At 34.5% G+C, this 6,907-nt stretch overlaps 1 pseudogene; it reads left to right on the forward strand.

The window, feature by feature from the left end:
• The first annotated feature begins 1,942 nt into the window (after window positions 1-1,942).
• LOC116876857 lies at window positions 1,943-2,378 on the forward strand (annotated as a pseudogene).
• Window positions 2,379-6,907: the final 4,529 nt, after the last annotated feature.

Here is a 6,907-nt window from a genome sequence, read left to right on the forward strand (position 1 = left end):
ACAGTTATATTTTAAAGGAAGAGTCCTTCACCTTTAAGAGTAGATAAGAAAATATTTACAAATGTTATGACACGTTTGGGATCTTCTTCAAAATAATCCAGGTAGAGGATAAAGCAGGAAATGCCACAGATGAAGAAACTGTGGCATGTATTGTTATTATTGAAGTGATATGTACACGCAAGTTTATTGCATTATTTTTTTGGATTTGGTATATGTTATTTTTTTAAATAAAAAATGTTTTATTCTGGAAAATATATGCCCCATGATAATAAGCTATAAAATAAGATATTGCAGTAAGTTTTATCTTTAAAATAACACAATTTGAAAAAAAGATATTAAGATTAAAGATTAGGGTGCCTGCATGGCTCAGTCAGTTAAGCATCTGTCTTCAGCTCAGGTCATGAACCCAGGGTCCTGGGATCCAGGCCCATACCAAGCTCCCTGCTCAGCGGGAAGCCTGCTTCTCCCTCTCCCACTCCCCCTGCTTGTGTTCCCTCTCTCTCTGTGTCTCTCTGTGTCAAATAAAGAAATAAAATCTTAAAAAAAAAAAAAGAAAAAAGATTAAAGATTAAATTAAGATATTAAAGATATTAAGAATTTCTTTAATTGCATTCGCTCTACTTCTGTTGTCTCCCAGATACATAATGTCCAATAAGTCACAATATGGTTATCAATTCTACCTGCTAATTATGAGTTAAAATCCTTTCTTTCATTTGCTATTGGAATTCAACATATTTCACCCAGTCTTGAGCAATCCATTTTACTTTTCTCAAAATGTTCTGTTCTTGCATTATTTTTACTCTCCCATCACATCTAATCACCTATCTGGAGTATCCATACAATTTCTTCCGTTTCTTTGGCGACCCTTTGCCCTAATCTCCTCCTAACCTTCATTCCACCTCAGCCTTCTCTTCCTGGATGTCCTGTGCTCATTTTTCAACACTCAGCCCAAATTTTTCTGTGGATTCCACACCTCCACTCACCATGACCCTTCTATGAAATATTTTCTGATCTACGCAGTTGAGGAGGCTTCTCTTTTCCCTGTCATTAACCATTCTCCACAGATCCTCAATGGTGACTGGTTTATGAGATTCATCAGGTCAGCAACTGTGATTTGTCCTTTATCCCCAGAACTATTTTATCCATATCATTATTTTTATTCTTAACATATTCATCTCGTGAATGTTGAACAAAATTGCATCTGTCTTTTAAAGACAGGAGAGGTCACAAATGCCTATCTTTTGGATTATGAAGATGCAGCCACCCCGCATTCTTGGGTACTATATTTTATATCTTATGACGATGGACAGGGCATTCTACAACGGGAACACTCACAGTGATTCTTCAAGATGTTAATGATAGACAACCCACTTCAATGCACCCAGGATATTTACATGTAAGTTATTACAGAAATTTGGCCTTCAGATTTTGGCATAGAGAACAAAAGAGAGTAAAGCTGATGGATAACCAACATACCTTTCCTGGAAAGAAAAATCCCTTCATCCCATCCTTACTATATTGTCGAACAATGCTTCTCTTTTTTCTTCCCTGTAACAACTGAACCTGCTTTAGTTTGCTTCAAAAAATTATAAAATTTAAAACTAGAAAGGACCCCAAATGATGACCATTGTTTAGCTCCTTGCTTTCAGGGAAATAAGTTTCACATTTTAAAATTGTAATATAAATATATTTTAATTTTTGTAAATATATATATATACACACACATATATTTACAAAAATTTATAATATATTTCATATATATGTTTTATATGTATATAAAAGTTACGAATCTTTTTCAAAAATTATTGACATTAATTGCAAGCATGCCTTTTCTGGTATTTTAAAATTATATAGAGATTTAAAAATACAGGTATGGCTCTCTCAACACTCCCCCCGCCCTCTCTGTCTTCTCCGCCCTGGGAGCAGCTCTTTTGCCACAGCCCCTCATCCCCTGAAAATGTACGCCCATGCAAAGTTCGTCTCCACCCAGTTCTTGGTCAGGAGCACCTCTCAGCTGTTGAGCCGATCACTGTCTGCAGTGGTGCTAAAACCACCCGAGACACTGACAGATGAGGCACCTTATAAGGGCCTCAGCATCTTGGCAGCCCCACGTCCCCTGACCTCACTTATTCCTAGCCGCAGCTTCCAAACCGGCACCATTTCAAGGGACATCAATACAGCAGCCAAGTTCATTGGGGCTGGGGCTGCCATGGTAGGGGTGGCTGGCTCTGGGGCTGGAATTGGGACCGAGTTTGGGAGCCTCATCCCTCTCTGAAGCAACAGCTCTTCTCCTATGCCATTCTGGGCTTTGACCTCTTGGAGGCTATGGGGCTCTTTCGCCTGATGGTGGCCTTTCTCATCCTCTTCGCCATGTGAAGGAGCCATCTCCACTTCCCGTAAGTCTTTCTCCCATGTCTCGTCGGTCCTGTATATTCCTTTTCCCATACCTCCCCAGGCAGCCTGAGGAAAGTGGTTGGCTCAGGGTTTGACAGAGGGAAGACAAATAAATACTGTATTAAAAAGAAAAAAAAAAAAAATAAATAAATAAAAATAAAAATAAAAATACAGGTATGCTCTTATTCCCATTATATAAATGGAGTACCAAATATGTAAAATTTAATTTACTTACAAAATTTATAAAACTAATCAGCAAGAAACTAGATCTTGAAAGCTAGATTTCCTGATTGTTGGTACATTTTTCTTTACAGAATACCTGATTGCTTAGAACTCTTAACCTAGTCTGGGAATATTCTGAAAACACTCTTCTTTGGCATTCTAGTTATGTTATCTCATTCCAACAGTGTGTGTAATAACCCACCCCTGAAGAAAACCAAAGAAATGTTTGCTTTATATTATCAGGCCACCAAACACAATCTAGATGGAGCTAAAATCAACTATATATACCGGAACTTCAGTAGTTTTGCAAGCTGAGCAATGACAGCTGCTTAATCAGAATTTTCACTTACAGATCAGAAATACGGTTTTATACAATGCCATAAAAGTGTTTAGTGGTTTGCTCTTGAATAACTTATCTCTCACTTAAAGCAGTATTTTACAAATATTTTTTCAGGAATGTCTTTTATCACTTTGTAGTAACAAACTGTAGGCCAAAATCCACACATAGAAAACAATACCATTGCTCTGTTATACATCAAAAATCAACTGTTAGTTCATAAACCTTTTGCCAGAGATATGTTTTACTAAAAAAATAAGGGACAGAAGTTGTAAACAATAAATCTGTAACCACTCTTTTTTTAATTTGTTTTCAATTTCAATTCCAGATAGTAGTCTACAGATTGTTACTAAAGGAATATTAGAAATTTTGTTTTCTAGAACATTCTTTTCATTAACAAATTGGACAACTCAACTTTTATCCCATTTTTTTTTCAAATCTAAGGTATTTTAAGTAACTAAAATTAGAAATATTCTTTTAAAACAACAACAACAACAAACACAATTACAATCATAACTGTCTTTCTTAATCAGGTTCCTTAACACTATTGCTATTACAAATAAAACTTAAAAAAAAAAAAAACAGTGGCTAAACATACTAAACATTTCTTTGTCCCTTAGGCAGAGGAATGGAGGTTGGTTAACTAGACTGAGTGGCTCTCCTCTAGGCTGTGACTAGGGGTCCTGTTTATTGTATCTTTTGGCCTTGCTGTGTTGTTGCCTTATGTTTTCCCCATAGGAAGAGGCTAAAGAGAGGGATAGCATGTGGAAGGTAACCAAATATTTAATCATCTTGCTTAGACTGATACATAGCATTTCCACTTGCATTTCACTTGTTAGCACATCTTCCTCTCCCACCACCCCCAGAGCCAACTGTGGAAGTTGTAGGGGAAACCAGGTCCATAGAGAAGTGTATAATAAACACTGACAAAATTTAACAGTGCCTGCTAACTGTTAAGTAGATATAGTAGAAAGTCAGTAGTAGGACTACCATAACTTGAGCTGTGCATAAACCAGATCAAATCTGATACTAATTTAAGAATATAAATGTGTTGTGAGTGTTATTGTATAAGACCGATGAATCACAGACCTGTACCCCCAAAACCAATAATACATAATTTGTTAATAATTCTTAAAAAAAATTAAAAAAACTTTGTATAACAAGATGGTTTTAAAACTAAGTAAAGAAAATTATGCTGCACGTGGAGGCGTTTATTCATTTTTCCAGTCTGTGTTCTTTAAATTGTCATTTAACTTCTCTAGTTTTCCTTTTCCTTATTTTTAAGTGGTAACAATAATAATTCATGTTCCTGATAGCAAATGTATGGAGTAAATAATTTCAGATCGCTTTCAGATCTAGGATTTATGAATTAAAATCTATGAATTTGATGTACAAACTGCTCCAACTGTTCCAATGATAATATATGTATTTGCCTTACTAAATTTGCCACTTACTAATCCAACATAAAAGTAGCTCATTTTCCTTAGGCTTGAGTAAGGATGCCAATTAATTTATCATTCACAATTTTTCACCAACATCATAATTTTATTAATGGCAGGAGTGGTTAATTAAAATATGAACATATTTTAAAACATTTAAATTAAGTATTATCATTGGTATAAATCTACATGAACATGCTATTTTACTCATTACAGAATTGAACTTCCTGAAAAATCTCTGTTGAAACTCTTTTGGTCTTTCTAACTTGTCCAGATAAGGATGGAACTGTTCCCAAGAACAATATCACTTATCATTTGATTACAGATACTTTTTCAAATGTAACATTTACCCTCACACACAATGAACTGAAAGTTAAGTATTTTAAAGCTGCTCTCTAATTGTGGTCTTATGATTAAACTTAGATTAAAAATAAAATTATTTTTCTTATTATAAAATTCTTACTGAACTACAGTAGTTCAAATAGCTGATGGCAGAATTTGTTTCTGTATTTTCAACTGTAAACTGCCAACAAACTATCTTGCTGGAATGCAATTTTGATCTTGAGAACGGAACTATGAAGGTTATAAATTTCCTAGAATAAGTGGTTCTATGATAAAGTACTATTCCTTTGGAATATGTTGAAATCATCATAATTGCCATGAATAAGTATATCAAATAACTACTGAGTGTTATAAAAAATAGACTAAATACACATACATTATTACTGCATCTTGGAATATACAACAGGTTAAATATTTTACTAGTTCAGTAAATCTAAATTTTATTTTTAATAATTTTTGAGACCAGCCTCTATATGTTGCTATATTCACAAATTTTTTTTTTAAAGATTTTATTTATTTATTTGACAGAGAGAGATCACAAGCAGGCAGAGAGGCAGGCAGAGAGAGAAGAGGAAGCAGGCTCCCTGCTGAGCAGAGAGCCCGATGTGGGGCTCGATCCCAGGACTCTGAGATCATGACCTGAGCCAAAGGCAGGGGCTTAACCCACTGAGCCACCCAGGCGCCCCTATTCACAAATTTTTAAACTGAATAGGCAAGGTTGGACAAGGTCTTGTGTTCAATCAGGATTCACGGGTGAAGTCTGGAAATTATAATTTAAAAATTGCTCACCTAACCAACCTGCTAAGACACCAGACATGAATGATATGGATAAGTAAGCCACACATAGGTAACAAACAGGTATTTTGGGCCTTGATTTGCCACAATCCCTTGTTCCAAGTTGCATTTCATTCAGACCCCTAACATCCTTACCATTTGCTACTTCAGATTCTGTGATTAGAGTACACAGAATCACTTTCACAACCTTAGAACACTGTCCTGTCTTGTAGCTCTGACTTCTGGTTCTGTTGCTCACACTGTTATATTGCTAGGAAATGACCCCCACCTATTTTGTGCTTCCATTACCCAAACACTTTTGCACAGCCTTAATGACTTTGTTGATACATCACTTCTTTTAAGAAACCATCCCTGATATTTCTTCTCCCTCTTCTCTAGATCAGGTGCTTCTCTTTGGGTTTTCATGGAAATTTATTTCTATCCCACCATAGCACTTACCACTTACCTAACTGAGAAGACAGGGGAAGAAAAAATATCTGTCATTAAACTAGTGCCTGGCACATATTCAGTACTTGTTAAATATATGTTAACCAGTAATGAAATTACTAAATTAATGAGTAATAAATGAACAAAATCAAGCTGTGAAAGTTTTAAAGACACTGACAGGATTTAGTAGGAAATTTATTCCCAAGTGCATCAATATCACATTTTCACAATTCTTTGCAACTAGAAAATATTGTTTGTATGACCAGAATGTTAAAGCAGATCCTCATGAACTATATATATTAATTTACATTCTGATAATGATGGGAAAGAATATAATGTAAAAAAATTCTTAATTAAGAATATGAAGATCCTGACACTATATAACATTACTTTGAATTCTTCCTATTCAAACAACTTTCAACAAGAATAAAACAAAACAAACAAAAAATAGATGAACAAACAACAACAAATTGTTGTATGGAGCCTTCTCTAATTTTGATAAAAACCATAAAACCTGACACACAAACTTCCTAGAAGCAAAGTCACTGAGAGTACCCCATAATGGCTTTTCCTACCTTTTTCTTGCAAAATATGTAATATTAAAATACATTAAACTCACTGGTATATGGTATAACCTCCTTTTCTAAAAAAATTAAATTATTGGAATGAGAATAATCGTATTTTTCTCAAAAGATGATTAAGTTCAGAAAGGATTATTAAAATGGCATGTCTTATCTTTTTATTCCAGTCAAACAAGAGAAGCCAATTTATAGACAAACAAGAAACTGACACAACTTTAATGCTTAGCAAATAAAACCTTTATTATGAGAATACAGAAAACATACATATTTAGCTCTCCATATCATGCCCTTTTAAATTCACAAAAGGGCATAATTAAGATACAAATACAAATTTTCAAAAAATAAAATTGATTTTTTCTTAGATGGCCACA

The sequence above is a fragment of the Lontra canadensis genome, unplaced genomic scaffold, assembly GCF_010015895.1.
Source record: "Lontra canadensis isolate GAN:19392208 unplaced genomic scaffold, GSC_riverotter_1.0 scaffold48, whole genome shotgun sequence".
Lineage (NCBI taxonomy): Eukaryota > Metazoa > Chordata > Mammalia > Carnivora > Mustelidae > Lontra > Lontra canadensis.